The sequence below is a fragment of the Triticum urartu genome, chromosome 1 (assembly GCF_003073215.2).
Source record: "Triticum urartu cultivar G1812 chromosome 1, Tu2.1, whole genome shotgun sequence".
Taxonomy (NCBI): Eukaryota; Viridiplantae; Streptophyta; class Magnoliopsida; order Poales; family Poaceae; genus Triticum; species Triticum urartu.
The window spans coordinates 516,196,803-516,215,800 of NC_053022.1; the positions used below are offsets into that span (position 1 = coordinate 516,196,803).

Below are 18,998 nucleotides of genomic sequence, written 5' to 3' on the forward strand. Positions count from 1 at the left end.
GGATGAAGGTTGACAGTGAGAGAAGAGAGGGGGTGGGTAAGTTGTGGTGGGCAGGGTGAGTAAATATAGAGGGGTGGAGAGGAGGAGAAGAATGACAGTCGTGCTGTTTTAACTACAAGCTCTTCAATTAGCCATGAACCCTGTGTTGTGCGTGACTCCATGAATTGTGTGCAGATCGAGGAGAGCAATGAGATGGCCACGGATGTGCTCCCAGCCGTTGACAACAAGGGCAAGTAGCCCCTTCACCCAATGCCCGACGAGGTTGTGTTGCCGCCCACCGCCGAGGAAGACCCGAAGACGCCTGAGGGTGGCGACGGCGAGGGCATGGAGGAGCCCCCCAGCAACAAGCGTCGCAACTACGACCATTACCATCACAAGGATGGCCCAACTCACTTCTGCAAGGTCATCCTTGCACCGAAGCTTGAGTGCATCCCCATGCCCCTGGACTTCACCAAGCACTTCGTCGCGGTGCCGATGGAGTTCAAGCTCAGGAACAACACCGGCTGCTCCTGGAAGGTGACGGTGAAGCTGATGAACGGCAGGGTGACCCTGGATCAGAGTTGGGCCACCTACGCAGCCGTTCATCAGATCAAGATCAGCTACATGGTGACGTTCAAGCTCCTCACTCCCGACACCCTCAAGGTCATCATCTTCGACGACGATGGCATTGAGGTCGTCAACAAGTGCGGGAAGCACGACGAAGCCTTCGCCGCCAAGGAGTAGGGTCGGGCCATCTCTTTCCAGCGTACTATCGAGTCTGCTTTGAACATGTTTGTGGTTTATGCGTTGAACTGTTATGAAGTGTGATACTGCTTATATCTGAATGGCTAGTTGATGCTCTTTTTGTACTCTGTTGTGCTTATGATGTGTGCTGCGGAAGTGTGATGGTAACCTCACCAACTAGCCAAAGAGGTTACCACACACCAGGCGTTGCATACAACCAAACATCATGCCTTGGGTTTGTCCACTAACATGCAGGCAAAACCAAACACCAGACAGTGTGGTTCTGCCGATGCAGGCAAGAGGGCATGCAGACAATCAAACAACATGCAGATGATTCAGTTGATGCTGCATTTGCATAGTCAGGTTGGATGAAGAAGTGTATGCAATGCAAGTATTGTAGCGCACGACAACCAAACACGCCTATCTGTATCGATAGCGTATTTGGCAATACAAAAGCACCCCCGCGAAATGTAAAATTTGCAACGCCCAGGTCACATACATGATGGGGCCGTCTTGTTTAACTTAGTAACTAAGAATTCCCGGAAAGAAAAAATGGTAAATAAGAGGAACACAAAGTCATCAAAGATGAGTACTGCCGTCAAAAACAAAAAAACATGCATGGAAAAACGACGGTACACAATCTACACGCAGAGGAGAGGAGGAAGCAACCTCGCCGCCGTCGGATGCGCGCGTGCGAGGACGTCATCGGAAAGCACGTGCCGTTTGAGGAGCGCACCACCGCGTCCGTGTGAAAGCGCGCGGCGGGGCTCGACGACGACGTTGGCAACAATAACCGCGTCGCACTCGCGCGCCTGGGCTTCGTCGGCCTTTTTCGGCCGCACCCGAACCGGTGGCCGTGCGTAAGGAGTACCTGCCCCCGGCAGCGGGCCAGCCGCCACGGCCTGTCTTCGAGCCACCGCTGCCTCAAGTCTCTGCTTCTCGTCTCTTTTTTTCAGTTGGAAATTGTTGTAATGGAGCATTAAACAAATTGGACTGACTCCGAGCCTACCACCGTGACAACACACGCCGACGGGACCTGGAACCAGGTTTGTGACAACACACATCTCACAAGCATGTGGCGTGCCATGTACAGTAACTTATATCCAGAGTGCAATCCAAACAAGTTCGGCGCGTACATGTGCAATGCATGCACACGCTGACAACTTTTTAGTTTCGAGAACATTCGAAACGAGGCAAAAGATTTGCCGTTTTCATTGATTAAGAAGAAGAGAGTTTCCCTAATAATTAAAAGAGAATCGGGCGAAAATCTAAATTACAAACCCCACACAGGGCATATGCGGATGATCTGGCCACAGACAAGATCACAACACAACCGTCGAGAGGAAGCACCGAGCAACAAAGCAACGCCAAACAGTAGGTCGCGGTGTCGAAGACATGTCAGCTCTGATTTTGCTAACGAGCTTCACATAAAAAGTTGCAAGCCTCGCATCGACATTCTTTTTTTGATAAAAGAGAGCTTGCCTCTCCGATTTCATTTATAGAAATCAAATGTTCACAGACTCCAGGACCGAACCAGGACCGAACTCGCACCAACAATCTGACGATGCTATGTTAAAGGAGGGATCCATCCCTCCCTCCTCCCACACAGCAGCATGTCAAGATTGGCTAAATCCCCAGCGCCAAACAGCGCCATAGAAAACCAACATAGCTAGCGTTAAAAGTTCTACTTGCTATTACATAGAGGGATATAAGTCATTGCCATCATAGGCCAGAAGTTCAGATCACAACCCAAAAGCAATGGAAAGGAGAAAAACAAAAGAGCAAGAGGCAGCACAGAGAAGATAAGCTTCAGCATATTCTGATCTCCAGGAGCCTCCCAGTCTTGAAACTCCAGTCGTCCATCCACGCGTCGCTTTGAAAATCTCCGTGGCCACCTGCTCAACTTGATTTACGCCCTCCTTCATGCGATCTTTCTTCCTTGGTTTTTCCGCAATACACACCATTCATGCAAGTTCTTAATGATTTGATTTACAGGAACACAGGGGCTAATAACCCCGTGATTATCAAAAACTAGTCTATTTCTCAGTTTCCACATTGTCCAAAGCATAGCCGATATACCAACTGTCAAAAGGTTCTTATCATTTTTTTTCAAATTTGTTTATCCATCTGCCAAATATATCATTGATTTTATTAGGAACATAATGTATGCCAAAAGAACATTTCATAATTATCCACCGCATTTTAGCCATAGAGCAATGTACAAATAAATGTTCTATATCTTCCTCTCGCCCACAAAAGGAACATTTTGTATCCCCCTGCCATCCTCTTTTTTTTTCAGGTTTTGCTTGGTAAGAATACTTTTCCTCGGCAATAGCCACAAGAATACCTTGATCCTGGGGGGGGGGGGGCGCATTTTTGTTTTCCATAGGAATTTATATGGATAACGTAGCCCATTTTGAATCAAGTATCTATAGCACGTTTTGACAGTGTAATTACCATCTCCAGACAGATTCCATTTAATCTTGTCTTGGATTTCATCAACCGTCACACTCTCACACACCTCTTTTATGTGCTCCCATAGATGCAGGGATTCCCCACATAACGATCTTCTAAAGCTAACTTTATCAAGCCCTTTTTCCAAAACATGAGCCATCGATTTTTCCTTATCAAAACATATGTTGTAGATGTGTGGATAGCTATCTTTTAAAGCTTTAGGACACCTCGCACCGACCTAGTCCAGCGCAACCTCCGGAGAGCAACACCCGCTGAAGACCGCCCTCATTGAGTCATCATTGCCTCAGTGGCCCTGCCGCCCGCGGCTTCGACTTCTTTGTCATAGCCAGAAACAAGCATAGGCACCAGACCTTCGACATCAGAAGAACAAGCCGCGACCCGGCTCTGCTTGTCACCATCGTGGTTGCCACAGGCGTTGCAACGCCACAACAACCTCACCGTCGACCGGGCACCTGCCGACCACGATGATGTGCACGTCCAACGTCCAGGAAGCATAGATAAGACCAAGAACTCCAAAATTGCGCCCCAAAGAGGGAATACGACATTGAAGACGACGCCACCGCCTGATCCAATCAAGATCTTGACTTTGGCCCGAGAGAAGAGGACATGACATGCTGACATTATACTATGTTCGTGTCACACGCACACTGTAGGCAGGCACGCGAGGCCTCTGACTTTGGGAGCAGCGAGTCGGTGCGGTGCATTTCTGCTCTGGGACTGGGACTGGGAGGATACATAGATAATCGTATATAATCATAACCCAACCCTGTAAGTATACGTACATTGACTCGTCTAATTCACACCGGCGTGCGTTGACATGTGGCTCGTGGTTACGCGTCCGTTGGGTTGGGTTGGGTTGGGTGTCTGTTTGCTCTTGGGCAAGCGCATGTACCGGGACCGGGAGAGAAATGGACAGCTCAGGTTTGTTTGCGAGTGATGATTGATGGAACCATTGCCGTGTGCCCTTCGTTTGACATCTACTCCTACTAGTATGTTGGTACGTGCACAGCACGTGCAAAGTTCAATTCATGAGTTTTGAAGGAATCATCTTGTTCTATGTGTATGTAAAGCTCTTGTGATAATTATCGTAATTTCATTAATCAGTACTACAACGTGTTTCGATGCGCTTTGTTTAGCAATGCATAAATCGTAGTTACCTTGTTCCTAGAAAAAACATATATACTCCAGTCTTTGCATAATTATGACCACACAAAAAATTGTAGTACTACTATAGGGAAAACATACACACCAAAAAAAACTTTTGGAGCTAATGTTATGCTAAATTACAAGACGGCTTGACTAATGTGCTGGCAACTCGTGCTCACTCCCTTTGCCTGTCCTTCAACTACTAAAAAGGACGGAGGTATGGCGAGGCGAGGCAACTGCTACGTCGCAGGCTGGGTAACATCGTTCTGCCTACGCAAGCCATTGCAAAATGTCCACGTGATCTACAGTCAATGCCTGGGAGGGTCTAGAATTTTCCTGAATAAAGTGAGATGACACACTGGTACTGTAGATGCGAATCCCTTCGCTGTGAACCGTAGGATTGGCCTTCATCAATGGCTCAAATTGCTTCCCAGGCCTAGGATTCAAATTTCAAAACTCATACACTATATAGTAGTATAGTATAGATATGTGGTGGAGATTTTCTCTTCTTCTAATATTGTCTTGTCAACATCGATCGCGTCTCACCTTTGCCTCCCTCGCTCCCGGGGGAGAGAGAAAACTCCGCACACTTTGGATTGTGCATGTGACACATGGCGAGATGGAGGCGTCTTGTGTTTATCCTTCCGAGTAAGTAATACCGTCAGGTGGTCAAAAGGTGGCGCACGCAAAGGCAGGCACAAGTCGCTACGCCGTCAGGTACGTAGGTCGCAAAGTAAGCAACCGCGTCGTGCTCGCGGCCCCGTCTGCTGCATTCGCGCCACTGTCGCTGGGAAGCGTTTTCTGGCCTGCTTCGCCTGCCTTTTTCCGTCTCCTTCCACGTACGCCCACCACTACCACTCCATCAGTCCTGATCCACACGAGTCCGCTAGCACCGCCCCGTTCAGGTGCTCATGCCACACGCCATCGCCACGATCTCCTTCAGCCGGGCAGGGTGTCTGGGAGACCCCTGAACAGCCATCCATTATACTGCAGTGACCCTTACATCAATCTTCTTCTTTTTGAAGAAAACCGTTACATCAATCTTACAAAGCACGTGACGTATGTGCGTACATGCTTTTATACTAAGGGGGCAATGAATCGGCGCAATGCATTTGACTTGACCGATCGCCAGAGATGTATAGCCGCCGTGCCTACTGTTAATCTATACCCAGTCCGTGCGTACCACGTAGCCATCGTGTATTGTTTACAGTCGGACGTTGACCTTTAGCCTATGCTTACGCTTCCCCTACAATTATCTAGCCAATGTAATTGTCACCTGATCAGCTTACTTTGGTTTGCTATAAAATGGAGTGCCCGCGTCGATAAGTATCTCGTGTTCTATGTATATACGTGTGGTTGCATGCCGTTAGCTAGTCTAAGCTCTACTTGCACTGTTGCACAGGGGGGGGTCTTGTTAGTGTTGGAAATAATGCACCGGTTCAGAGAATTCCAAGTCTGATGCTTTGGGCATATCCTGTCACGTAACAAACTGAAACTTTATGCACGCACGTTGCTGGCCGTTCGGCAAGCTGCAACTCCTTCCCGAGTCCTCTGCTAGGACGTGAGCATTATCCTGCTGTTCCTCCCGATTCTCCTGGTTCCAACGAGTGCACCGCGCTTCGCTCGGCAAGACGTTTCATTGAAACGTTGCTCGTTGGACTTCTTCCTTCACAATCTGTATAAAGGGCGGAGAGCATCGGGAGAAAAACACAACACATCTCCATCTTCTTCCTCACATACCACAAGTGCTGAGCCGCCGTCTGAACGAAGCCGGCCGTGCTGTCCGTCGTGCAACGGCAGCCCAGCGAGCGGTGTCTCCGTGACTCCGGCCGCATCCTTCGACCCTGCACGGGGGCGGTCTAGAGTTTTCTGGGCAGCGTCCGCGCGACCGCTCCTTCGCCGTCCTCGACGACATCATCTCCGACGACGGCTGCTTCGTCGACGTCCTCGACAACATCGTCTCCGGTGACCGCTGCTTCCTCAACGTCCTCGTCGACATCGTATCTGCGACCGCTGCTTCCTATACGAGATCGTCTCCGACAAACTCCATCCACGAACACCAGTGCACCAACTTCTAGACTGTAAGTTGCATCTGCTCATTTCTAGTACAAGATAAATCTGTCCATACTCTAGCCGTTCTCCATCAGGTTTATCTAGTGCCTTAGACTGTTTTCTGCTCTTGCTGCTAGTGGTTTCAGCCATGTCCTCTGTGTTCGATAGATTCAGTATCTCTGTTTTAATCTGCCTGTACTACTACTCGGCCGACACTAGTATGGTAGATAGTCCTAGCTCGTTACGTGATGTTTTCTTTTGCATGCTAATTATACATGGTTGGGTGCTATCAATCTGCTCATTTCTGAATCTATGCTGCATGCTTCTGAAGAAAACCATTTGGCTGTTTAACCTGCTCCCGTACGTACTAGTTAAAGGAATTAAATTGATGACAAATTATGTATTGTTTTTAACAGTTAGTTGCTTTAGCTAGATATATACTTCCTACGTCCATAAATACTTGTCCGAGAAATGGATGTATCTAGATGTATTTTAGTTATATATATACATTTGTATCCATTTTTATGATAAGTATTTTCGAACGAAGAGAGTAATTTATACCGTCAAATGATAGTCATGCGAAGTCATGATACTCCACGGAAAGGAAGGGAGCGAGCAGCCTCGCGGTCGCGTACGTACGAGGGCGTCACCAGAACAGAAAGCACGTACTACCACTTGAGCGCACCACCGTGTCCGTGTGAAAGCGCGCGGCGGGGCTCGACGACGTTGGCGATAACCGCGTCGCTCTCGCGCACCTGGGTTTCGGCCTTTTGGGACGCGCACCGCGTCGTCGTCTGCACTGAGCCATTTCGGCTGCCTGTATTGCAATTGCAACGGTGGCGTGCCGCCCCGGCCGTTGTAAACAAAGGACTTCCGCACGAATCCCATGTCCGATAAGGATTTGCTTTACGATGCCTTTGGGGTTGTAAGATTTTTTACCTTTGGAAATTCCTATAGGGATCCTTACTTTTCTTCACATTTTGAATGATTCTGAACATTTTCTCAAACATTCTGATTTTGAGAAATCTAATGCAATACGTGTCTTCCCCTCTTCTCTTTGTCTTGGAAGAAATTATTTCTTGCAGTGGACCATCTTTTTCCTTTCTGATCTATTCATCTTTAATCTTGACACACAATACATCAAACACCAAAAATAATAAAATATATATTCAGATTCATAGATTAGCTAACGACGACTACAAACACTAAAGCGAGCCGAAGGCGCGCCACCGTCATCGCCCCTCACTTGCTGGAGCCAGGTAAAATTTGTTGTAGTAAGCAGTCGGGAAGTCGTCGTGCTAAGGCCTTATAGGACCAACGCACTAGTACAACAACCACCACTGTTGAAGAATAGCATAGACCGGAAGGATCCAACCAGAAGCCACATAAACGTAGATGAACTATGACCAGATCCGAGCAAATCCATCAAGGACAAATCCGTCGGAGACACACCTTCACACACCCAACGACGATGCTAGACGCATCAGTGGGGCGAGGGCTAGGTGGGGAAAACCTTATTCCATCTTCAGGGAGCCGCCGTCATCTCCTCTTCGTCAACTGGACACAAAACCTAAACCATGTCTTCTTGCATTGGAATTGATTTGGGATGCACTATGTATATGATTAGTTACAAATATTGACATTATGAGAAAATTAAGAAATGATAGGCTAGACACGTGTCTAGTAAAGACACTTTGTTTGAAAAAAGCAATTCAATAGCACAACATGTCCTGTTGATACTGGTGATGCAGTTTTAATTGAGTTATGTTCTAATGGTGATAATTCTGATATTGAATTGGAAGAGAAATACTTGGATAAATTAAAACATGTATTTCTTTCAAGAAAATCGGGATCCCTTATCACCTACAACCGCTAGGTTGAGAAATGGTATTCCTGTCAATAGAACTGATGGTAATGGCAAAAACCCATGGCTATAAAATGAGAGTGGAAGTGCATCTAACCGCTTAGGTGGATTTTGGTAATTCATGCCAACATATCTCAAGGAACTAATGCCCGACGAACTTTGGGCCTCCGCTCTCTGGTTGTCCGGTCTCTAGACCCTCTAACACACGCACGGAGGCATTGACACATCATGAGCATCTCCCACAGTCCCACTAGTCGCGTCCTCGTTAAGCGCCCGATCAGACGACCACAGAGGTATACCCTATTCCCCCATATGTATATTGATAATTGAATAATTTGCCATCAATCATACCACCACAATGTACATAGCTTGTACACTTCAAATTTTGATGCAATTCTATGACCCTCTTTGTTCTTTGGTTACCTAAATTTTATTGACACCAATCAATTGTTCCGCCATTGTCTTCCTTGTGATCGAACCATCTTCGACCGCCACCCACGGCTGGTGTCATGCTACCATGTCATCCTGTGTGAGAACCTTGTACGGGTCTGGCACCGCGACCATCACTATAATCCTCTTCTTTGATGTCGGTGACCCCTCAGACCACATGACACTTGTATCAGTCAATCCCTGGCTTCGGCCTATCGACCGCGTCTTGGGTCTCGTCATGACCAACAACGGCCGTGCGCCTGCCCTGGTCAGGGGTAAGCAAAATTCCCCTCGCACGTTAGTTCAGTTTGAATTGGAGGCCGGTGCTTATTCGTGTAATCACACTCCTGGGTCTGGATTTCGTTCGGGAAATCCTGGTGGACATATGCATAAAATTGATTTCCCAAAATTTGATGGTTAAAATTCTGTTTGTTGGAAAACCTTGCGCGAAAAGTACTTCATTGTGTATCTTTGCCACATGTTACTTGGGCCAGTTTTGCAGCTCTGCATTTTAGAGGCAATGTTGCTTTGTGGTTACAAACTTATGAAGCTATGCATAACAATGATAGTTGGGAAGAATTAACAATTGCTATTTCTCAAAAAGTTGATAGAGATAAGTATCATAGGCATTTAGAAAGTTTGGAATGCATTAGATAGACTACTATAGTAGAAGAGTATCATCACAAATTTGAGGAGCTTATGCACAAGGTGTTGGTATATAACAGAAATTATGATGTAACATTCATAGTTACCAAGTTTGCAAAAAAGTTAAAACCTAAAATCCAGTCAGCTATGAATGTTACATCATAATTTCTGTCACATCATAATTTATGCACAAGAGTACCATCATTTCTGCTACATTCATAGTTACAAAGGCCCAGTTTGGATACTCTAACTCAGTTAGAGGTTAGAGTTAGATTCTAACCCTGAACTAACCCTGAACTAACTCTAACCAAAAAGTTGTTTGGATGATAGAGTTAGATTGATAATAAATATTTTTTCTCAATCATTTGACTATTTTGGACCCTGTTTGGATGGGAGGGGTAACTTTTTTTAATATTTTTTCTAGTGGGCCCAGGAGAACTAACCCAAATAAGCTCCTCTAGTGTGGGCTAGTTTTTTGGTGTGGATTAGATCCAACTAACCCAAACTAACCCATCATGTTTGTATACTTTTGGGTTATTTGAGCCTCAACTAACTAAAACTAACTCTAACTTAGGGATCCAAACAGGGCCAAAATCGAATCAACAGAAATTATGATGTAACATTCATTGAACATATAAAGGATGAGCCAGTGCGCCCAACTAGCGGCCGTGGCCACGTCTCCTTTTATTCCCGAGCGCTCGCTTCCTCCCGCCGCCTCCTTCTCTTCCTCTTCCTCTCCCTCGGCGTAGCCCCTCCACCTCCCTCCTCCTTCGACGTCGCCTGGTCCAGATCGGGCTCAGGTCGTCTCCATTGAGAGCAGGGGTGAACAACGGGAAGCGGTGGGGAGAAGCGAGTGGCAGCCGGCAGGGAGAGGCGGAGAGCCACGACGGGGTGGACAGCGGGAAGCGGTGGGGAGAAGCGAGCGGCAGTCGACAGGGAGAGCCACGACGATGGCCGGCGTCAGCTGCCACTTCCTTCCCTCGTCGGCGCCGCGAGGCCGCTGAGCCTGTGCCTGAGCTTCCTGTCCGTGAGCGATCGCTCCGCCCACCGGCCGTCCCCCGTCCGTGTGCTTCTTCTCGGGATGTCGACGCCACGGAGCTCGTCAAGGTGCCCTCTCGTCCCTCTTCACCTCCTCCACGCGTCTGTCTCTATTCGATTTGGTCCTCTGATTCAGATTTCTCACACAAGCGGATGGTTGTTGTCCTTTGTTCGTGTTCGCGCTCGTGCAGCTCCCTCTCTGCTGCTGCAGGAGGATTGGATTGGATTGTTTTCTACTTGCTCTATTATCTATTTGAGGAATCTGAGATGCCCTCTGTTCGTGTTCGCGCTCGTGCAGCTCCCTCTCTGCTGCTGCAGGAGGATTGGATTGGATTGGTTTCTACTTGCTCTATTATCTATTTGAGAATCTGAGATGCGGCCCTCCAAATCTTCGGCCCTAGAAGGAGGATTTGAGAGTGGAGAAGGGTCACCTGAATGTGATTTGGAGGAAGGAGTTGTCCAGGAATCAAAATGTTATTATTTTACTATTTTGCAGGGGAGAATCTAAAGATTATTTGTTTCTTTTTATGCCTGCAGATCGTGTTTAGTGTTTGGGATTCACACCATGCATTGATAAGGTCTGAATTAACATCCACTTTTAACACTGGGTTCCTCAAGTGTTTCAGTTCGTACTTTGCCGACGTACAATCTATTGGCCACATTTTCTAGCACACTTAGTCCAACTGAAGTCAGCTCCTGCTTGCACTTCTCCACTGAGTGAATGCTAATAGTTCTAAAAAGATAAACCACCCATAGAATTGGTTCTAATTAGATCCTATGAAAGATCCAAGCAGCTAGAGTACCTTAGTCCATAGGAGTCCTGGAACTGGTTCAGAAGTTCTTGAGTAAACTGGATCAGTGAGAATATTAATTGAGTCGCTGCTCAAGAAACAAAGTAGAATAACGACAACGTAACTAATACCATTTGTCCCTGCATGATGTATTTTGATCTCAAATGCATTTGAATGGCTTGATTTTTGCAGAGATCTTGTCACCTGCGCCCTTGTTTGGTCGTACATAAAACTGTCGTCTTGCTTTAAATTCAAGTGGTTAGGTCTTTGATAGTACGCATGGCTGAACCCACCTTTTGTTGAATTTGGGAACTGTCTAATATAGCTATTTTTTAAGAAGGAGCTATCTCAGTATATGTTAATTTTGTAGAACTAAAGGAGCCTGACTGACTAGGTAATTCCCAGCGAACTGAAGCAGCTAAGCTTGTAGGCATGTGTACTGTAAACAGAACCAAGTTCTGCATATATTGTATTTGCAGAAAATGTTTTTGGCATGTACGGTTCTAACAAATTTGAGGTGATAAATTCTGAACACTAAAAGAATTAGTTTTGTAGGACCAGTTTTCTTGTATGACCTTGCACCACTGTATTGATTTTCTTGTACTTGCATGGTCGGACTAATAATCAGCACAGTATATTACTAATTCAATAGGACTAATTTATTTGAACTAAAGCCTTAGTATGTATGTTCATAATATGTGCAAATCACCACATGCAGACTATTCATTCCTTGCCAAACTGCACATGCTAGCTACTGTTTGAAGATTGTTAAACAGAATATTATTATAGATTAGAAGGCTGTTAATATTTGTAGTTATCTCCTTAGCTCTTGTAACAACCTATGTAATCTCGGCTATGCCGTGCCCTAGAGGCTGCATATATAAACACTCCCCCGGACGCCCTATGGGCTGTGCCGAATCCCAATCTCTTCCTTCTGTTTCACATGGTATCAGGCCATCCCGCTTAATCACAAGATGGGTTCCCCGACGGCCTCCGCTTCCTCCTCCGCTGCTCTCACAACCCTATCCCTGCCCGCCGCCTTCAATGGGCCGCCGGCGTCCGCCGTCCCTCCGCCTTCTGCCAGCCTCATCACCGCCAAGCTCACCACCTCCAACTTCCTCCTATGGCGAGCTCAGGTTCTTCCTCCTCTGCGCATCGCCGGAGCTACGGGCTACGTCGACGGCACACTCCCAGCCCCTGCCAAGCTCCTGGAACCCGATGACAAGGGTGAGCGCGCTCCAAACCCTGCATATGCAAACTGGTACCATCAGGACCAGATTGTTCTCAGCTACCTCCCCGCTTCTCTCTCCGATGAAGTGCTGTAGCAGGTGCATCGCTTTGAAACCTCTCGTGTCATCTGGGCGCATGTCGAGGAGATGTACAACATCCACTGCCGTGCCAGCATCGTCCAGATCAAGCTGGACATGGCGGTCTTCCGGAAGGGCAACCTCTCCATGGCGGACTACTTCGCCAAGTTCCGCGCCAACGCCGACCAACTTGCTGCCGTCGGCCGTGCCATGCGTGATGAGGACATCATCACCGCCGTCATCACCGGTCTCGACAGCGACTACGAGCCACTCATCACTGCTGCCACGACTCGTCTTGATGGCATGTCTCTTGGGGAGTTTTACTCCCACGCCATCGCCTTCGAGCGCCGTCGTGAGTACAACGCCGCTCGCCTTCATCCCAGCGGCTCCTCCGTCAACTACGTCGCTCGGGACTCCAACGGCAACACCAACAACAACCCTCCCAATCGGGGCAAGGGCAACTACCGCGGCAAGGGCCGTGGCAACGGCGGTGACCGCGGCGGCTACAACAACTCTCGCGGAGGTGACCGCGGAAACCGTGGTGGTGGTGGTGCGCGCCAGCAAGGCGACTTCGGTGGCAACCGCGGCGGTGACCGCGGCGACTACGACGATCGCGGTGACAACCGCGTCTAGTGTCAGCTCTGCCGTGGCCTTGGGCACTATGCCTGGGAGTGCGGCCAACGCTACAACCACGCCTTTCAACCCCAACAATCCAAGATGGATGGTCTCGCTGCTGCATCTCCTCCTTCCATCTTAGGAGATCCCGCCTGGTTCACAGACACCGGCGCCACCGACCACATCACCGGCGACCTCGATCGCCTCACGATCTGGGAGAAGTATCCAGGGAGGGATCGCATCCACACGGCCGACGGCTCAGGTTTGCACATAGCTCATCGTGGTCATGCAATCCTTCCTACTCCCTCTGCCAATCTGAAACTTCGTAATATCTTGCATGTTCCTAATGCTGACAAAAACCTGCTTTCCGTTAATTGCCTTGCCGTTGATAATCATGCTTATCTAAAGTACTACCCTACTCATTTTCTTATGAAGGATTTGATCACCAAGAGGGTTCTACTTCAAGGCAGATGTGAGAATGGGCTCTATCCCATTCGGCCATCACCTCCTCGTGCTTTGTCTTCGGTTAGGTTATCTGCTGAAGATTGGCATGCAAGACTTGGCCACCCCTCCACGCAAGTTGTTCAGTAAGTTTTATCTTCAAATAAGCTAGCTTCATCTAGTCGGTCTTTGACCCATGTGTGTAATGCTTGTCAGCAAGGCAAAGCACACCAGCTACCTTTCCCTAGATCATCGAGTGTTTCTTCCTTTCCTTTAGAACTTATTTTTTTGGATGTGTGGGGACCTGCCAAAACCTCTTCTGGCGGGTTCCAGTACTATGTCTCATTCATTGATGATTATAGTAAGTTTGTTTGGATTTATCTTCTCAAACGGAAATGTGATGTGTTTGATGTCTTTCGTGATTTTCTTGCTCACGTTGAACACCTCTTGTCTCGCAAAATCCTATGTGTTCAGTCCGACTGGGATGGTGAGTACGAGAAACTCAGCAACACCTTTTTTCGCCAACTTGGTATTATGCATCACGTTTCCTGTCCACATACACATCAACAGAACGGTTCTGCCGAAAGAAAACACCGCCACATTGTTGACATGGGGTTATCTCTGTTATCTCATGCGTCTATGCCTCTTCATTTTTGGGATGAGGCATATCTTTCAGCTTGCTACCTCATAAATAGACTTCCTAGTCGTGTCATTGGCAACACAAGTCCTATGGAAAAACTGTTTAACACCAAAGCTGACTATACATCTCTTCGTACGTTTGGATGCGCGTGTTGGCCCAACTTACGCCCGTACAACACACACAAACTAGCTTTTCGATCTCAACAGTGTGTCTTTGTTGGGTACATCATTCGTCACAAGGGCTACAAGTGCTTACACTTGCCAACTGCCCGCGTGTACATCTCTCGCGATGTCATATTTGACGAAAAGGTTTTTCCATTCTCCAGTCCTCTCCCTTCTCCCATACCATCCAGGATAGCCGAACATGCCATATTATTATTTCCGCATGACCACATGAACTATTGTACACCTGGTTTGCATGCTAACTTGGATGCAGGATCTCCTACGGCACAGAAAATCCCAGGCGAAACCACCACGGGATCCTAGGAGGATCCTGGTGCCCGATCCGAGACTGATCCAGTCTTGGATCCTGCGCTGTCGGCGGACAGCGACGCGTCTTCCCCCGCGCCAGGCAGCGGCGGTGCCGCGGCCTCCACAGTGGGCCACGTGGCGCCTACTGACGGGCCGGCCTCTCCTCAACCCGCACCCGCGGCTTCACCCGCGCCAGTGGCGGGGTCCACATCTGGGCCGGCCTCCCTCCAGCCCGACATGCCTCTGGCCGAGCCACATGTGGCTTCCAGGCGGGCTGCCGCAGCAGTTCCTGCCGCCCCACCAGCTTCCGGCTCGGGATCCCAGGCGGATCTCGGTCCCGCTCGCTCTGCCGCTGGTACGGGATCCCAAGAGGATCCCCCGCCTGGATCTTCTGCTCCGCGCGGATCCGATGCTCCGCCCGGCCACCCCATGGTGACTCGCCTACGTGACAACACCCGCAAGACCATGCAACGTACCGATGGCACGGTCATGTATGACTCGTCTCGACGTGCGTTTCTCGCCTCACGGGAACCTTCTGATCATCGTGAAGCTCTCCATTCTCCCGCGTGGCGTGCGGCCATGCAACTCGAGCTTGCGGCTCTTCATCACAATGGCACTTGGTCTTTGGTTCCACCACCTTCTCATGTCAACGTAATTGACTGCAAATGGGTTTTCAAACTCAAGCACAAGGCGGATGGAACAGTTGATCGTCATAAGGCACGACTCGTTGCAAAGGGGTTTAAACAACGATATGGCTTGGACTATGATGATACCTTCAGTCCTGTCGTCAAACCGGTCACTGTTCGCTTGGTTCTCTCCATTGCGGTCTCTCGTGGGTGGTGTTTGCGTCAGCTGGATGTCCAAAACGCCTTTCTTCATGGTGTGCTTCAAGAAGAGGTGTACATGCGACAACCACCTGGTTTTGTGGATCCCAGGGCCCCACGACATCTTTGCAAGCTCAAGAAGGCAATCTATGGTCTTAAACAAGCTCCTCGAGCATGGTACTCCAGGCTCAGTTCTCGGCTTCTTCAACTTGGTTTTGTGGCGTCTAAGGCGGGTACCTCCTTGTTTGTCTTTCATCATGCTCGTGTCACCATGTTTATGCTTGTTTATGTGGATGATATCATTGTGGCCAGCTCGTCTTCTACTGCTACCACCAAGTTGCTTGCTGATCTTCAGGCTTCCTTTGCTATCAAAGACCTCGGTCCCCTGCGTTACTTCCTTGGAGTTGAGGTGAGATCGTCGCCAGAGGGGATTGTACTTTCCCAACAGAAGTATATTGGCGACATTCTTCATCGAGCAAATATGGAGAATTGCAATATCTCTACCACACCCATGTCTTCGGCCGAGAAGCTTACCAAGGAGAGTGGGACGCCATTGTCTCAAGATGATAGCACCAAGTATCGTAGCCTGGTTGGTGCTCTTCAATATCTAACACTTACCAGGCCAGATATATCCTTTGCAGTAAACCGTGTTTGCCAGTTTCTTCATGCACCCACAACTGTACATCTCTCAGCAGCCAAACGGATTTTGAGATACTTAAAGTATACTCGGAGCATGGGTCTCTCTATAAGGAAATCTCCTTCAATGCTGTTGAGCTGTTTTTCTGATGCAGATTGGGCAGGGTGCAGTGATGATCGGAGATCTACTGGTGGTTTTGCTGTCTTTCTTGGTCCTAATCTTGTGTCCTGGAGTTCGGGGAAACAAGCCACGGTTTCTCGCTCAAGCACAGAGTCTGAATATAAAGCACTTGCAAATGGAACAGTTGAGATAATCTGGATCCAATCAGTCCTTGGTGAACTTGGGGTTTTCATGGCAAGACCACCTGTGTTGTGGTGTGATAACTTGGGAGCTACTTATCTATCTGCCAATCCAGTATTTCATGCCAGGACTAAGCACATAGAAGTAGACTTTCACTTTGTCCGAGAGAGAGTTGCAGCCAAGGCACTAGATGTTCGGTTCATCTCTTCTAAAGAGCAAGTTGCTGATATATTCACAAAACTACTGGCTGAGACAATGTTTGTCTCAAATAGATACAATCTGAACCTTCTTGAGGGAAGTTTAGATTGAGGGGGGATGTTAAACAGAATATTGTTATAGATTAGGAGGCTGTTAATATTTGTAGTTATCTCCTTATCTCTTGTAACAACCTATGTAATCTCGGCTATGCCGTGCCCTAGAGGCTGCATATATAAACACTCCCCCGGCCGCCCTATGGGCTGTGCCGAATCCCAATCTCTTCCTTCTATTTCACAAAGATGACGTTGTAAAAAATGCATAAGCTAGGGATGGCATGGTGATGCTGCTGGTCGAGAAGTACCATCCCAGTGCGTACTTCCTCCAGCCCATAATTTCAATTTTCTCTTGTTGAATGGCAAATTTATGCTTGGCTAGGTTCGGATTCTGGCGTTTAGTGCATCCGCACTGAACTGATTGCTGGATTTGGTAGGGGTGATATCATTTCGTTCATGGGTGAACCTGAACACTGATGTAGCTTCCCAGATTCCTCTACGCTCCAGTCGTTCAAATATTTTGTGATGCCTTAGTTCTATCTTCAGGAATAAATTTAACATCAACACGGTGATTTGAGAATGCAAACAAACTCATCTTCTTGGTTGCAGTTCCCTCCTTACCCGCCAATGCTTCCTCCTGCCTTGCCAGCCGCATGTGTCCTCACCTTTGTTCATCAATTCATGTGCAGGTATGGATTGGTGATGTTTTTGACGCCCATAGAGCCATTACCTCGTGCATGTGTATTTTGTGTGCCAGTTTACCAGTTAATGAGTGATAATGTCCGTATGAATGTTTCATCGTTTAGCAAGTGATCAGCAACAGGCATCTCTTACTTTTGGATTGAAGTGCAGATCTTGCTAAAGAGTTGACCATGGAGTCATTTATGTATTCTTATGCCCCAATGCTTCATTAAGTATTCTTATTATGCAATATGAAATTATTTCTTACCGTCTTCTATTGTTTCCTCTGTTTTTCTCAGTTATTCAGAGAACACCACATGTTACATGAATTCTAGACTACTTTCCTAGAGGTAGTTGTTATTTCTTACCGTCTTCTATTGTTTCCTCTGTTTTTCTCAGTTATTCAGAGAACACCACATGTTACATGAATTCTAGACTACTTTCCTAGAGGTAGTTGTTAGAATCATCTTCTTGAATTTGCCTGCTTAGCATCTAATATTTCACACTCGCCAATTGAACACCACATGTTACATGAATTCTAGACTACTTTCCTAGAGGTAGTTGTTATTTCTTACCGTCTTCTATTGTTTCCTCTGTTTTTCTCAGTTATTCAGAGAACACCACATGTTACATGAATTCTAGACTACCTTCCTAGAGGTAGTTGTTAGAATCATCTTCTTGAATTTGCCTGCTTAGCATCTAATATTTCACACTCGCCAATTGTAATATCTCATGCTTGCCAATTTTTAGAATCGGGTTCTTGAGTTTGCTTGCTTAACCGTGTCCCTGTGCAATTGCTCACCAACCTCACCAATTGTGAGTTTGTCCCACATAGTGGAGTTTCTGTGAGTTTTTGTAGTCTATAAATTCTTGGAAGTTCTCTTGTTGCTGCTATAATGTGGGTGTGTTCGGCTTCCTTCTTCATTTAAGGTGAATCCTTGCTTCCAGGTTGGCCTATGAAATGATGTATTTTTTGCTGGAAAATAAGTTGTTATGCAATTATAGTTAGGTTGCCAATTTTCCTTCATAATTGCATTTAATGGTGGCTGTTATGCTCACTTTGCTCAAAGAAAGGTTGTCTAGCCATGCTACTTTGTGATTTAAGAAATAGGCTGACACCAAATCAATAATCCCGGACTTCTGCTTTGTTGGCCGAAATTTACTAATTTTGTTTTTCTTGTTATCTTTACCATTCCAAAACATTTATCTGGTTCTGTAGAATTACAGACCATAGAATTATAGCTGGCCATAATTTTGAATGCGTGAACCTCGCATAGATATCATGCTAATGTAGTTTGACGGAAGTTGTAAAACCAATGGATAGGCATCGTCTTCTGCTAAGGTTCCTTTCACCCTTCTTTAGAACCCAACAAGCATTCATCAAAAAATTAAAGATCTTGGTTGGTGATTCGTTTCAATGGCCGGTATAGTAAGGCTACATCAATTATCATCTTATTTTTCATTTCTTTTTGCCTGCCCTTGTTTCACAACCTAATACCGATTGATCAAGTACATTGCAATGAGTGCTTACTTATGTTTTGTCTCCTGTTATTTTTTGATTCCAGTCTTCATACTTTCAGACACCTTTGATAATATAGGAAGAAGAAAGTATTCGCTCCAGACGAAGATGTCTAGCTTGCTTGTGTGCTATAACATTAATCAGTGCATC

General features: G+C 47.1%; 1 long non-coding RNA gene across 1 annotated transcript; it reads left to right on the forward strand.

Annotated features, from left to right (window-relative positions):
- The first annotated feature begins 16,953 nt into the window (after positions 1 to 16,953).
- Positions 16,954 to 18,328, forward strand: LOC125537211. The gene is made up of 3 exons (XR_007295690.1): positions 16,954 to 16,963; positions 17,258 to 17,679; positions 17,987 to 18,328. It is a non-coding gene; the product is annotated as an uncharacterized LOC125537211 (long non-coding RNA).
- The last annotated feature ends 670 nt before the right edge of the window (positions 18,329 to 18,998 follow it).